The sequence below is a fragment of the Salvia hispanica genome, chromosome 4, assembly GCF_023119035.1.
Source record: "Salvia hispanica cultivar TCC Black 2014 chromosome 4, UniMelb_Shisp_WGS_1.0, whole genome shotgun sequence".
In the NCBI taxonomy this organism is placed as follows: domain Eukaryota; kingdom Viridiplantae; phylum Streptophyta; class Magnoliopsida; order Lamiales; family Lamiaceae; genus Salvia; species Salvia hispanica.
The window spans coordinates 34,350,612-34,366,404 of NC_062968.1; the positions used below are offsets into that span (position 1 = coordinate 34,350,612).

General features: G+C 37.2%; 2 long non-coding RNA genes and 1 pseudogene across 2 annotated transcripts; 2 read left to right on the plus strand and 1 right to left on the minus strand.

Annotated features, from left to right (window-relative positions):
* Positions 1-416: 416 nt before the first annotated feature.
* On the minus strand, positions 417-7,131 carry LOC125218715 (annotated as a pseudogene).
* On the plus strand, positions 705-3,125 carry LOC125218716. The gene is made up of 5 exons (XR_007176008.1): positions 705-1,124; positions 1,750-1,866; positions 2,109-2,184; positions 2,723-2,786; positions 2,918-3,125. It is a non-coding gene; the product is annotated as an uncharacterized LOC125218716 (long non-coding RNA).
* On the plus strand, positions 4,414-5,117 carry LOC125218717. The gene is made up of 2 exons (XR_007176009.1): positions 4,414-4,451; positions 4,753-5,117. It is a non-coding gene; the product is annotated as an uncharacterized LOC125218717 (long non-coding RNA).
* Positions 7,132-15,793: the final 8,662 nt, after the last annotated feature.

The window sequence follows — 15,793 nt, forward strand, 5'->3', positions numbered from 1 at the left end:
GCTATTAATCAGTTTTAGTTCATTTTATAAAATCTGGATTTGATGTCATTATTAGATAATTTTAATTTTTAGGTCATCCTTTATTAAAATGACCTAAAGATAAACTAACAGTGACCTAAATATGCCGTTCGTATGATTTTATTTTGCATTTTTGTATTTAGATCTAGTTTTCCATAGATCAATACCCTATATACCTATTTACAAAAAAATCAATATGGCAATAACAAGTAAAATAGACTTGTTCATTTATTGTAAAAGATAGTATGAAATCGAGTCATTTGCTATGGCCGTAAATGCTTTAAACTTGAAGGAAAAGAAAAAAACAAGTACTCAATAAATTCAAGACATTCACATAGATGAAGCATGGCCACAACCCATGCATATACATGAAGATATGAAATTCAATATTTTTCTTATTTTTATAAAAGTAACAAAACGCATGGCTACATATTTATATTTTTTCAAGCTAATAGAGGGAAGTCGTAAGACAGTGCCTGGGTTGGAGTATGACCACGAGAGGTTTAGCCATTTCACAAGACAGTCTTAGCGCACTACAAAAAAAGCTTCCGTTTGCGACCAAATTTTTGGGAGCACACCACCGGTGCTTGCTAACTTTCGAGAATAGTATCGTCTGCTCACAAAATTGCGAGCATAATACCGAGCAAAAACGCAAACAAATAAAATGAGGAGTTTAGCGAGCACACATAGTGCTCGCAAATTTGTGAGCAAACGATGTACGCAATCGTGACAAACTGTGCATCTTACATATGCATGTGCTCGCAATTTAGCGAGCAAAGTCCCTGTGGTCGCAAATTTGCGAGCAGAAATAGGTGCTCTGTAAATACTTAATTCTTCTCATTCGCTTAATTCCCACACGCCCAATTGCTCTCATTTGTATTGAAAATGAATTCAGACTTAAATTCCTTCTTAAATTCCTTGAAGCTGTCGAATTCCTCCCCTGATTCAATTCTCACTGCCTCTCCCAATCTCACCGTCTCCCCCAATTCTCGTCCGCAATAGGTGTGATCCATCTCTGCTCGAGGACGCTTCATTTCCAGCTCAAGACAAAATTTCCACCGGTTTTTCCTCTCACTGACTTCGTTTTCCTCTCAATTGAGATCGAGGTGAATATCTTCATTCCTTTGTTCAATTACTCTTTCGATTATGCTAATTGATTAGAGATTTAGAGCTATTCTCCCCTCAATTTTTTGCAATGGCTTTTGAGTGTTTGATTTTGATTAGGAAATGAATATTTTTAGGAATGAAATCAGATTCAGGTGATTACTTGTATAGAATGTTGATTATAGCGTTGATTGAAGTAGTAATAAGAGAAAATGAGAGTTTTGCAGATTCAATTTTGCCCTATTTCGATTAAAAATTATGAACAGATGTATGTAGAACACATTCGTGCCATCTTCCATGTGTTTGTTAAAATGTTCAAACAGATCTTCTATGATTAGGATTCAATAATGGCCACACTTAATTAGCAGTGTTTGATTACCAGAATGTTATCTATAGAGCTTAATCAAACAATTTCTGGACAAATGCACTTATCTAAAATGTTGTTGTGTCTTGCTTCGTGATCTTGTTCTTATAAGGTTTTCGATGCTTGAAAAGATGAAAGATGGTCAATTTGTTGCTTTTTTTCTTTCTTCTCACCGATATTAGTAATTTTCCTAAATATTCTAAATCTATCTCTCCTTCTCTGCGCAAATAGATGCTAATTTGTGCCTTTTATTTCATGAACAGAGGCAGCCTTAGCAAAGTTAAATACATGTTGTTCTGGACAGTGATGAAGCTCTATTGAGCTCCTGAGGTGGCTCTAGGCTACGGAATTGAGTAATGTGTGCCTCTAAGATCCAAAAGGTACAGGGGCAAATATAGTGTTAATGATTATCTTCCGATAGGATTCGAAAGGTGGTTGTGAGTATGGTTGCTTTGAATTTTGCATAGTAAAATGGAAAAGTGACATGGGAAGAGGCACAAAAGTGACTAGGTGGTTTCTGAATTCTGATGGATTGCGTATATGCTATCTAGTTAATAATATCTAGTAGAGTGGATTCATTCTTGTTGTTTAATTTCAGGTCATTCAATGTATTATTTTGCAGGTTCAAGTCATAAAAAGAGCATTTACCAAGAGTCTCGAAGATCTATACTTAATCTATCTACTGTCACCTAAACACGGTATCTCTCATTTCTGGAATCTTATTGATTATAATGAGCATTATTCGGCATCATCTATTTGCAATGTTTGAAGCTTCTTATCTGATGATCATAGCATTGCAATACCAGTTTTGTGATGTAATTGTTTCTTGTTTGTACTACCTCCCCGTTGATATTCTGTAAACTTTCTTGCCTAAAGCACCATTTGAGATGTTCAAATGAGCACATTTTTCAGTTGTGACACTTAGGATTATTATTGTTTGATGGATTCTCTTTCAAGGAATTCTTTGATATCTCATCTATGAATGACTATGACAACATGATATTCTTTGATGTTGCTACTAAATCAGCATTCACTTGAAGGAGAATGCAAACTCTTAAGGTTGCTAATTTGTTGGAATATGAACTGTGTGTTTGGGTTAGCAAGTTATTGCCTTGTACATAACTGCATGCATATGCATTTAAAATGGATGAGTAAATATTCCTAAAGGAAAAAATGAAGAATATAGAATATATGATCGGTCTTGTAACCTAAGTTTTGTATACCTTTTTGTTATAGGGGTTGCTTTTTCATCCGCAAAGTTGCACAAACTGGCACTAATTTATTGAGAATCAAATTCAGAGTAAGTGTTAAACCAGAATCAGTATACCACCTTTCAATAAGATGATAATCTAATAAAAAATCATTACCATGAAATAGTATGACACATACGATTATTTTGAGTGTGATTATGTTTTACATTCTTGTTTTTAGGGTGAAGTGCTCAGAAAGCAAATTGGAGCAGAGTTATGACTCGACTTATTTTAACACAAGTGATACCCGCAAGTGTACGGGGCTAATGTAGCAATTAGCAAGCAAGAGTATCATATCCCACAGAGACAAATTTGTATCAACTTAACTACCACGAACAAATGTTGACTACTATCTAGAGAATCATGAAAGGTTTGGTTGTTTTCTAACACTACGAAAAACATATAATGAGCAAATAAACAAATAAAAGCAAGTAAACACGGAATGAAAAGATAATATAGAGAAAATTATAGAACTCAAGGATCCGATGCACATTTCCAAGCTCTTATCCAATCAAATTGTCTTACCTTTTGGTGTCTCTAGAATTACTAAGTCGACCACAATTATAGATTAAACCCCCTCCCGAGGTGAGAAACCTGCAGATTAGGTGCTAGGATTGAAGTCCCCTTCTAATCGTAAAACCCCTAACTCCCCAAAGCTCGATTAGGTCAAAGACCTCACTCAAAACCTCAACTCTCCCGAGTTTTATTGCATTAAGGTGTGAATTATTCTTATTTCCAGATTAATTATTTCATCTCCCGATTAATCTAATTAATCCTACACAATCAAGTGGTGATCAAGCAATTGAAAGGAATAAACCCAAGAATAATCAAATAACTACAAGAGCAAGGTAAGAACAAAATCAATTGGATAAAAACTATGAAACTAATGCATCATCACTAAGAATTCTACAAGAAATGTTTAGCTACTCATGTTCTTCACAAAAACCATATTTGAAACAAAAGATTCTATGAAATACATGGAGAAAAGATTAAGATACTCCTGTGATAATGAATGTATGGAATGACAACTTCAATCTTCCGATTGGAAGTCTTCAATCTTCTTTCTCTCTCTCCAAGTGTTCTTGGGGGGGTGTGTGAGTGTTGGAGGCGGTAGATGTTGAATCGATGTGAACCCTATGCGTTTTCCTTTTAATCTTCCATAAAAAATCGCGTTTTTGCCAAAAGAATACGCCAAAATAGCATACCCGGTCGGGTGGAATTATAAAGAGCAAAATTCACCCGGCCGGGTGGTCATTTTCGACCCCTTTCTGGCCATTTCCCGCAGAATACAGTACCCGGCCGGGTGAATTTACAGTGTAATAATTCACCTGGCCGCGTGTAAGTTTCTGGATAGCGCAGTGTTCTTGTAACGACCATAACTTCTTTTACCGAACTCCGATTGAGGCGTGCAAGATACCCACGCGAAGCTCTTTCGAAGACAAAGAGATTGATATGCATTATGGGCTGATTGGACTTCAAAATCTCCAGTAAATATTGTCTCAAAGCAAGGCTGCTGCACATCCACATATTTTGTACCTTTTTCTACACATTCTTAACAAAATGGTCAACATACCAATATAATAGAGAAGTATATATAAACATGTCCAATAATAGACAAAATATGACCAAATTTATACATAACCACCCTCTAAAACCATGTAAAATCCAAGTATATCAAGTTACCTTATATCTAGTGCAGTGCCAACACGCAACAGGTTTGCTATCTTTGTATACTTCTTGAAATGCTTGAGCACTACCACATGATTGTAGATCACTTGATTTAACCCAGTGGTTGGTCATAAAGAAATAAGGTCTTCATTGTTTGTGTCTCTACTTGATTAGAAATGGCCTTTGAATAGATTTGAAATTGGAATGTTTTGCTTGTTTGGACATGCTATTGCAAAAACAATTATATTTCTCCATTATGACAGAATTTGATGGATAAAATTACATTTACTTTCTACATTGATTTGTGTTTAAATTTAGAATACTTACTATGTTTTTGTTTGTTTAAAGGAGCAAGTTATGACAAAGGCAAATGCATTATGGGCTAACGAGGTAGAAGACCAAGATTATGATGCCATTTACGTTGAGCTTCTTAGGAAGATGAAGAAGAGAAAGCAAATTCCCGGAGCCGGTTAGGCACTGAGCATTTACTTCCCATATACTACTAGTTCGTCGTGTGTGGAGTTGGAGAAGCAAAATGCAGCAGAGTGAGATAAGCAAAATGCAGACTTGCGCGTGGAGCTAGAGAAGAAATATGCGGAGTTGCTAGACTAGTTCAAGAATCTTAGTTAACAAGTTTACGAAATGAGAAGTCAAAATATATATGGTCCTATAAAAATGTAAAACATTATTATTAATTTGATGTAAATTTTGAATTTTGTTACTTTTAAAGGTCATTTTATTATAATTTTTAATAAAAATTGTCCAGATATTGTAAAAAAAATTAATAATTAAAATAGAAAATAATAGAATTTGTTCGAAAATAATCCAAAATTTGCGAGCAACGCATAGGTGCTCGTAAATTTGCGAGCAAATTTGTGCTAGCGATGAGTCCAAAATATCAACTGAACCACACGTGCTCGCTGATTAGCGAGCAGAACTGAGTGAATTGAAGGTGCTAGCAGAAGTGCTCGCAAATGGTTTTGTGCTCGCAAAATGTAGTAGCAAATTTGCTACAAGCCTCATAGCTAGCACACATAGTGCTCGCAAAACGCCTTCTTTTTTGTAGTGGCAGTTCCGACAAGTCAACGCTTTCACCAGAAGACTCAAATCGAAATTGATGCAAAAGGGTAGCTATTCGGAGGTCTGACCCGAAGACGGAGAAGTCGGTAGTGGAATTGGGGTCGAGGAAACGGTTCCAAATTTGAGGATCAATCATGATGGCCCACATATTGACGATGGATGTGGTCCCAGCCGGAACGTGATAACCGTCAACAAAGGAGTCCCTGATGGAGAGAAGGGACCACCGCCGTTAAGTAGACTAGCTCGGTTAGATCCGATTCCTTAACCGCACCTGATCTCCCAACAACTCTATCTAGCTCATCAAAATCCATTCCATCATAACTGCTTCTGCCACTGTGTCTGACTGTTCCCCTAAATATCATTTCCTCTCATCAAATTAACCCAAACTTTACTTTATAAATAGTTTTCAAACATGAGAATCATTGCTTGCATAGAAAGCTCGTTATAAAAGTTACTTTCACTCTTTTTCTTCTTTATTCTTATAAGTAACAAATTTTCCATTAATAATTAGCAACGGGAAATGCTATAAATAATGCTAGTTTTGGCATGATAAGAAGATGGATGGGGTCTCCATCCAGGATAATAAAACGGAAGGGGCGTAATAAATTTTTTCTGAAGCTAACAAAGTGGGGAGGGGCGACGTCGGAAGCTATCGGAAGGGGCGACAATGGAAAAATCATGTCCGGGTCCATGGTAGCGGATTGCCGGAGAGGGTCGGTTGCCCCCTCCGCCACTGTCTCCATCTTACCAAGTAGGAGTAGTATAAGTTAGGTGATAAAAATTGTGTTTTCTGGATGTATCATAACAGCGAAAAAAAAGAAAGAAAAAGAAATAAGGGATGCTATAACTCTTCATTTGCTAGTAATTTAATTTGTAAATATTTACTTCACTTAAAATCATTATTTTTCTTATGACTAATAGTATTACACTCCACTTTAGTAAAAGAAAATTATCATCAATAAAATAAATATAGTTATATAAAAAGGTTTGAATGTTACATAAAACAAATATTAATTTTATTTACTTATAAAATATTCTTACGGTATTAATAAGAAATAAGGTTTGATTAATAAGTGAAAGAGACTTATGCTAAATGACATAAAAAATATTTAAAATAAAAGTGTCGGGATATTCTTACCCAAAGAACGGCGATCATGTCTGAATCCGACAGCGACAGCAAAACATCAAGGAAATCAGCGGCCGCGCCACCACCACCGTCCGCCATCCGCTGGACAAAGCGGTTCACCCTTGGCACGAGGCGGATTTGCTGCAAGTCGAGATCAGCCAAGAAAGGAAGGTGGTCGGACCAGTTGAGGAGGCCGAGAAGACTGTATCCCTCCTCTACCAAATCATACAGCTCCGCCGCCAGCCAAGAAAGGAAGGTGGTCGTATTCCCTGCCGAACACGGAACACCTAGCACATCATGTTGTTCAGGGAGGCCAGCTTCAGCACGTCCCTCACTCGACCGCCTCGGTTGGCTAGTTCTCCGATGCGCAGCGGTTGAACATGAGGTGGTAGGATCACTTTGGCCACGTCGGGATTGCAGGTGACGATGGCGCGCGTCTGCCCGAGGGAGAAGGCCATCAGGCGTTTGGCGTTTGTGGAAGCGGCGGCGATGGGCCAGGCCTGGAATTGGGGGCGATTTTTAATTTGAAATGTATGATAATAGAGCGACATATGCGAGAGGCATGATGTTAATGAGAGATAGAGATTGCCATTTCCAAGATAAAGCAAAGATGTAACATCCCGAATTTCCTAACCCTAATTTTAGAGCCCTAAAATTTATTATTGATGACGTGGAGTCGTGAATGCATTTATTGCATTAGATGTTATGGCCGAGTCGAGTCTAGGGTTCTCGTTGGAAGTTTGAAAAGTCAAACTTATTGATTTTATGATGTGGCATGTGACTTATTAAATTGTGTGATTTATGTGGTAAATTAATTGTTTAAGGGTGAGTGAGAATACTAGAGAAAATTTCCATAAATACTTGTCACCCAAATTCTTGAGATTTTCGACCCCTTGACTTTTGAAGAAGAAATTCTATTTTTCCAGATTTAATTTAATTCTTGGGATATTTATTCAAATTAAATCCAAGACCCAATTATTCCTTATTTTAATGGGAAAATCGACACCCCCTTATTTAATAGTGATTTTCGAAAATCACCATGTTGGGAAGGAAATAATATTTTGCTTATTTTGTTGATTCTTTATTTGATTTCCTTCCATACCTAGAATTTAATTATCCTACAAAATCTTTCCATACCTCAAGAGCTCTTGTCATATCCTATTTTAGTTAATATTAAAAAACTCACTTCCTTATTTAATAGGCTAAAACACGCCTAGTTCCATTCTCCAAATTGGAGGATTTTTATTTGTTATTTAATTTGCCCCGTGATATTTTATTCTACTCCATGAAAAAAATACCAAAACAAAATCTTGGCTAATTATGTAGCCTAATTTTCAAAAACTACATGCCTTGGTACCCTAGTCTATTTTTGTTAATTCTTCCTCCCTACTCCATAATATTTATTTATTTAATTGTGGAGAATAAAATCTTACCAAATATTCTAAAGATCTTTTTGGACTCTATAAATAAGGAGCCAAGACCCTAACCCTAGCTCATAATTTTCGCCCCCTCCTTATTTTCGCCCCCTCCCCCTCTCAACCCCCTCTCTCAATTTTCTTCTACTTTACTCCATTAATCTTGAATCCTTTGAGAAGAAATTGAAGTTTGATCCAAGAATTCTTGAAACCAAGTCTTTACTTACTTTCTACCGATCGTCTTTCTCAAAAAGGTATTCTTATGACTATCTTCTTCATTCTACTTGAATCCTCTTCTTTCTAACCGATTAATCGGCCTTCTTGAACCTTCATGCATCTTGGTTGAGCGAAAGTGGGATAAAAGGGATATAGAAAATATGTATGCATGAGGTGTGTGTGATGTGCGTGTGTGTCGAGTGTGTGTGTGTTGCGTGTTGGCAAAATACTCATGTGCGAGATATGTTGATGTTAGATCTAGAGTTGATATGCGAGTAAATTATATATATAGTGAACATGTTTATGTTTGGTCATATTAAGTATAGTCGTTGGGAAAAGAGAAAAAAAAACGCCGAGACATGCATGAATTAGGTTTTGAATTGTGAATTTGATTTGTATGTACCTATGTGATTTAAAAGGTGAAACCTCGGTTGCAAAGTCAGATAAAGGAAAAGAGAAACTTACTTGAAATCTAAGCAGTCGAGGTGGGCTTTATTCTTAAACTCTTTTACTTCTTGCAAAAATATTGATTGGTGTTATAAGGGTGGTTTAACTGTTATGCCATGCCTATATTTGTTTTATTGTGATATTGTGCCTGAAGACTAGTTTGTGAGTTCGCTCCATTGGGCCAAGGTTTTGGATATGTTATACGAATTCGGGTCTGAGTACGGGCCGCAAACCCTACCAGGCTGTGTACACGAGGGGATCGTGAGCCGTCCTTGCTAGTCGGCCGGTCTCGTGGGCGAAAAGTGTGGCCACACTTTCATCGCACCATGGAATGTTATGATTGTTATTTTGATGAGAAAATGGGGAGTTGTTTGATTGGCCAATCTATCTTAAATATTTTTGTGATACTCGTGAAATTCTCTTTAAACTGCTTAAAACTCGAGTTCACTTGGTAAGGGTGGCATAACTTATAAAATGTTTTGGCAACAAGCTCACTGAGTATTTCAAAATACTCAGCCCTGCATGTGTTTTCCTTATGTGCAGGTTGAATGGCGACGAGCGGTGGCGGGTGTTGACCTCATTAATTAATTAAGACGGTTGTTCTGAACACTGAGTGTAGTCGTGTCTCCATACATGGCTCCACTACTCTTGGTCTTTTCCGCTGAATTCTTGACACATTCTAGTACTCTTTGACTACTTTGAGTTTGCCCCATTTGAGTTAGAAGTTTGAGACTTGTTGTGGTTCTGTTGAGATATGTTGAACCCTTCGGCCTTTGATCTCGTTTTTATGATATTTATCCTCCATTTATTCCTCTTGATTAAGTCGTTGACGTAGGGCTTGATACTTCATTAAATGCTTACGACAGAACTCTTTTATTTAAAACCCTAGGTCTTATTCTTGGGTGCTTTTAATCCGGCATTGATAGCAGCCCCGTATTTATTGTACTCTAGAATTCTGGGCCGTTACAAAAGATCCATAGGCTATGCACGTCTGTGCTCATCATTTTTAATCAAGAGATAGTGGTAGTAATGCTTTTGATAGGCTGAACGAGGAGACATACACGCTCGTTTATATAGTGAGAACACTCAGCACACCACTAAATACTCCTTCCATTCTACTCCACTAAATATGAAACGTTTGCCATTTATTGTAGGGTTGTATGTAGTGTTATTTTATGACTATAACAAAGAAACCATTAAGTGGAGTGGAGTACATTTTTTAATACAATATAATGAAGTAAGCTAATTTGTGTTTCTCAATATATCATCAACACTTCAAAAAATGTCATTCTTCTTAATGTCACAACTAAAATTAGAAGACACAAATAGAAATGTCCTAAAAAAAACAAAAGATTAAATTATTATGTCATTATTAATTTAGAAAACACTCTCTTTTACATCGTATATTATTGTTATTTTCAAAATTTTCAACGCAAGTAATTGCATCTCTATCATTAAAATACACTACAAAAATCTCGCTATTTAGCAGCGGATTTTACTAGCGGACAAAAGTTTGATACTAACGATAGCTTAATATTCCATTCGCCCCACTATATGTGATTGAGTTCTTTTCATCACAAAAGATTTAATAAAATGATACCGAGTAAGTGGAGAGAATAAAATATAAAAGAGAATCAAGTAATAGAGATAAAGAAAGAGTAATGTATAATAAAAAGTAAAATATAAATAATTCAATATTTTATTTTTATTAAAAATAAAAATCATTCGCTTGTAGTGATACAACCAAAAGTCTTGCATAAGTGTTACTATATTTATGAGAGAAAAATAAGATATCCAATTTTATAATTACAAGAATGATGATTGCATCATAAATAAATAATTGGATAGAACAAACTCATCTATACATTTTTCAAGGCCTCAACGGCTAAATAGTAATCAAATGCACTTTATATATTCCCTTACTTTATAAATTTATATGCACTTTTTATTTTCATTCGTTTTATAAAAATATGGGCATTTTTACTTTTAGAAAGTTATCCCAAACTCATTATTCATATACACCAATTTATTTACAATTTATATCACTATAGTCCATCATTATAACTCATTAAACACTAATAAATAAATTGAAATATAGCTGAGTACAAAATCTATTCAAAAGAATGTCATTCAAATTTTAAATAATATTTAAATATTTTTCATATTATAAAATAATTAAATATAGAATAAATCAAATTACTTTCTTCATAATTGACTTTTAGAGTGGTATGTTATTAATGCGTTAATGGGTTGAATAGGAAAAAATGGCATGTGATACATTTCAAATTTTATGTAACTAAAAAGTGCAAACCAATTTTCTAGGGACTAAATGACAATGTAGTCTATTATCAAATTATTGAAGGGGTGTTAAATATTTCTTGACTTAGTCATTGAAGTTATTTTCGTTTTTAGGGCCGTGCCGCCACTGTTTTCTTTTCGAATTTATTTTATAGTGGTTGGACAGAAAAAAGCATAAAATTGTTTCTGCTACAGTATATATTGACTCTTCTTTATAAAGGAAACGATCTGTTAATCATACCTTTAAAGGTTAAAATTAGGAGAACAATCCCATTGACTGTTTGTTAATTACCAAAGTGAAAAGAATTAATTATGAGAACAAGCCCATTAACTTATTTTTATAAGATGCTATATAACAATTTGATGAATCAATCAATTCTTCGAAAACAAAAAAATAATTAAAAATTCAAGTTGAATATACGTAAATGTTAGTTTGGTGGCCACATAAGCTGACACACACACTTTAGCTCGGGTGCATTGGTGCACAGGATACTCTGCTGCAGCTGATTCAAGCCAGGGGAGTTTTAGTTGTAACTAATTGGCTATTGAGAGAGACATAAATATCAACTCAAAAGTGTTGAAGTCAGAGAGTCTTCATTCGATTTCAAAGAGAGAAAGAGGGGAAATCAAAACAGAGAGCTAGACATCTTGTGATTAGATTGTAGCTGGGTTTAGTTTTGATTCTTGTAATTCAGCTTTGTAATCGGTGTGTGAGTGTGTGTGAAATACAATCCAGATCCAAATCTTTCCCGTGGACGTAGGTTTATACCGAACCACGTAAAATCCCTGTGTGTGCTGTTTGTTCTTGAATTCGTCGGAGCATCAACTCGCGGTGGTATCCCAACAACTGGCGCCGTCTGTGGGAATGGCGATGGCGCGATTTGACGCTGAAAAGTTCGATGGCAAATCGGATTTTGGTCTGTGGCGAATTAAGATGGAATCCTTGTTGATTCATCAAGGATTGGATGAGGCACTTGAGGCGCAGGAGGGCGATGACAAGGCGACGGGGAAGCATCAAGAAATTCTGAGAAAGGCACGCAGCGCCATATTCCTGAGCCTCGACGATAAAGTCTTGAGAGAAGTGGCGCACGAGAAGACTGCGAGTGCAGTTTGGAAGAAACTTGAGGATCTTTATATGGTAAAATCCTTAGCTAACCGATTGTATCTGAAACAACAGCTCTACAGCTATAGATTTGTTGAAAGCAAGTCCCTCACCGATCAACTTGATCAGTTTGCAAAATTTGTGGATGATCTTGAGAATGTGGAAGTCAAACTCGAAGACGAAGACAAAGCGATCGTGCTATTGAATGCTCTTCCTTCATCTTACGAGCAGTTGAAGGATGCTCTCCTATACGGGAGAGATAAGCCTATCACCCTGCTTGAAGTGCAAACTGTCCTCAAAACCAAGGAATTCCAGAGGCAATGCACATCTCAATCCAGCAGCACAACAGAGGTCTTGAATGTCAAAAAGTATAAAGGAAAGGGAAAGAACAAGCCAGGTTTCTACAAAGAGCAGCAAGAAAGTGAAAAGGGCCAAAAGAAGGAGACAAGGAGCTGCCACTACTGCAAGAAGCCTGGGCATATCAAGAAGAATTGCTTTTCTTGGAAAAGGAAGCAAGCTGCTGAAGGAGCTAGCACAGGCACCAATGTTTTGGTCCAAGATGAAGGTAATATGCATATTCTCAACATTCTTGAAGGATCTATTAGTGAAAGTTGGATTGTAGACTCTGGCTGTAGTTTCCATATATGCTCACACTATGAATGGTTCGAGGAGTTTAAAGCATCATCTGGCTCAGTAGTTCTCGGGAATAATCAGGGTTGTGCAATAAGAGGGATAGGAAGCATAAGGCTAAAGTTAGCATCTGGTTCTGTCATTTTACTTACTGATGTAAGGTTTATCCCTGAGATAAAGAGAAATTTGGTGTCTCTGGGAGTATTGCAGAAGAAAGGATTAAGTTTCAGAGGTGAAAGTGATCACATGGAGATTCTTCAAGGCGCAAAAATAGTCATGACTGCAGTTAGAAAGGGGACTCTATATTATTTGGATGCAGATGTAATCACTGGGAAAAATTGCAGTGTTTCAAAAGCAGATGGAGATTTTGAGTTGTGGCATTCGAGGTTGGGGCATCTGGGACAGAAAGCTATGAAACATTTGGTCAAGGAAGGAGTGATCAAAGCTGATGAGTCAGTAGATTTGAAGAGCTGTAAAAAATGTATCATGGGAAAAAGTAAGAAGTTACCATTTCCAAAAGGCAGACACACTTCAAGGAAGGTACTGGAATATGCGCATAGTGATATCTGGGGACTAGCTCAGCCAGCTACACTCAATGGTGGTAGGTATTTCATCACTATCATTGATGACTGGTCTAGAAAGCTGTGGGTGAAAATCTTGAAAGAGAAGTCAGAAGCCTTTGCATACTTTAAGGATTGGCACCTCATGGTGGAAAGAGAAAAGGGGACAACATTGAAGTGCCTAAGAACAGACAATGGTCTGGAATACCTCTCATCAGAGTTTGATAACTACTGCAAAAACAAAGGGATTCAGAGGCACAAGACAGCACCAAGAAACCCTCAACAAAATGGAACAGCAGAAAGAATGAACAGAACCATAATGGAGAGGGTTAGATGTATGCTGATAGCTTCGGGAGTGGATAAGGAATTCTGGGGCGAAGCTGTGACTACTGCTGCATATCTCATTAACAGAAGCCCATCTTCTGCAATTGATTTCAATATTCCAGAAGTCAGGTGGAGTGGTGTCGTTCCTGATTATGGGCGCTTGAAACCTTTTGGGTGCATAGCATATGCCCACATCAAACAAGGGAAGCTTGAACCAAGAGCAAAGAGGTGTATTTTGCTGGGCTATCAAGATGGTTCCAAAGCCTATAGATTGTGGTGTACTGATCAGGGGAGTGAGAAGCTTTTGATCAGTAGAGATGTTGTTTTTGATGAGAAATTGATGCCTTATATCAAAGCTAATGCTACATATGTTGAGGTGGAGTCACCAAGAGATGATCAGGATCCACAAGTCAGAAAAGGAACTGGACCAGACACACATGAAGAGGCTTCCCCACAGCCTGCTGTCACAACATCAACACCTGTTGTTGAAGCTACTGGAAAACCGAAGAGGGTGAGAAAATTGCCTCAGAAGTTCAGTGATTATGAGATGGCTTACTTTGCATTTTGTGTTGCTGAGAATATTGAGTTTGATGAGCCTGCAAGTTATGAAGAAGCAATGAAGAGCAGCCAATGGGAAAAGTGGTTGGATGCAATGAGGGAAGAGATTGATTCTTTATTGAAAAATGGGACATGGATACTTGTGGATAGGCCAAGTTCTCAAAAAGCTGTTGGATGTAAGTGGATATTCAAAAAGAAAGTGGAAGTATCAGAGGAAAACAGAATAAGGTTTAAGGCTAGACTTGTTGCAAAGGGCTATTCACAAAAGGAAGGAGTTGATTTCAATGAGGTATTTTCTCCCGTGGTTAAACACACCTCAATAAGAATCTTGCTATCTGTTATTACTCAGAGAAACTGGGAACTACATCAACTAGGTGTCAAGACGGCTTTTCTCCATGGAGATTTAGAAGAAACAATCTACATGGAGCAGCCTGCTGGTTTTAAAATCCCTGGCCAAGAAGATAAGGTCTGCTTGTTAAGAAAGAGTTTGTATGGATTAAAACAGAGCAGCCGTCAGTGGTATAAGACTTTTGATGCGCACTTGTTAAATATTGGTTTTCAAAAGTCTGCATACGACAGTTGTGTTTACATCAAGGCAGAAGATGGCAAGGCTGTCGCATACTTGGTCTTGTATGTAGATGATATGCTAGTGGGAGCCAAGAATCTTGCACAAATCAATCTGATAAAGAGGGAGCTACAAAAGCAGTTTGAAATGAAGGATTTAGGAGAGGCTCGAAGGATACTAGGAATGGACATGAAGGATACTAGGAATGGACATTCACAGAGACAGAGGGAAAGGTGAACTATGGTTGATGCAAACTGATTATTTGTCAAAGTTGGTCCAGAAGTTTTATATGCAGCATTCTAAGAGTGTCTCAATTCCTTTGGGACAACATTTCAAGCTATCAACTGAGCAAGCACCCAAAACAGATGAAGAAAGATCTGAGATGCAAGATATCCCTTATGCTAACATAATAGGGAGTATTATGTATTGCATGATATGCACCAGACCAGACTTGGCGCATGGGATGAGTGTAACCAGCAGATATATGAAGGATTTCGGTAGAGAACATTGGTCAGCACTCAAATGGCTTTTGAGATACATCAGTGGTAGCAAGGAGATTGGGATACTGTTCAGACAGCAAAAGGAGGAGTCAGAAAATCCTTTGCTTGGATATTGTGATTCGGATTATGCCACAAATTTGGTTACGAGGAAATCTCAATCAGGTTATATTTTTAAGTTGAATGGCAGTGCTATAAGCTGGAAATCTACTCTTCAATCGGTTGTTGCTCTTTCCACTACGGAAGCAGAATACATAGCGCTCACCGAAGCAATAAAGGAAGGGAAATGGCTAAAAGGAATACTTGGCGATTTTGGGATCAAGCATGACAAAGTAAGAGTAATGTGTGACAGCAGCAGCGCCATCAGCTTGGCAAGACATCAATATTTCCATGAAAGGAGTAAGCATATCGATGTTCGACTGCATTTTATCCGAGATGAGATAGCAAGTGGTGAAGTTGAGGTATTGAAAGTCGGGACGGAAGATAATGCAGCTGATGCGCTTACTAAAACACTTTCAGTTTCAAAGCTGAAGCATTGCTTAGAGCTGGTTAGTGTCTTACCTCAGTAAGG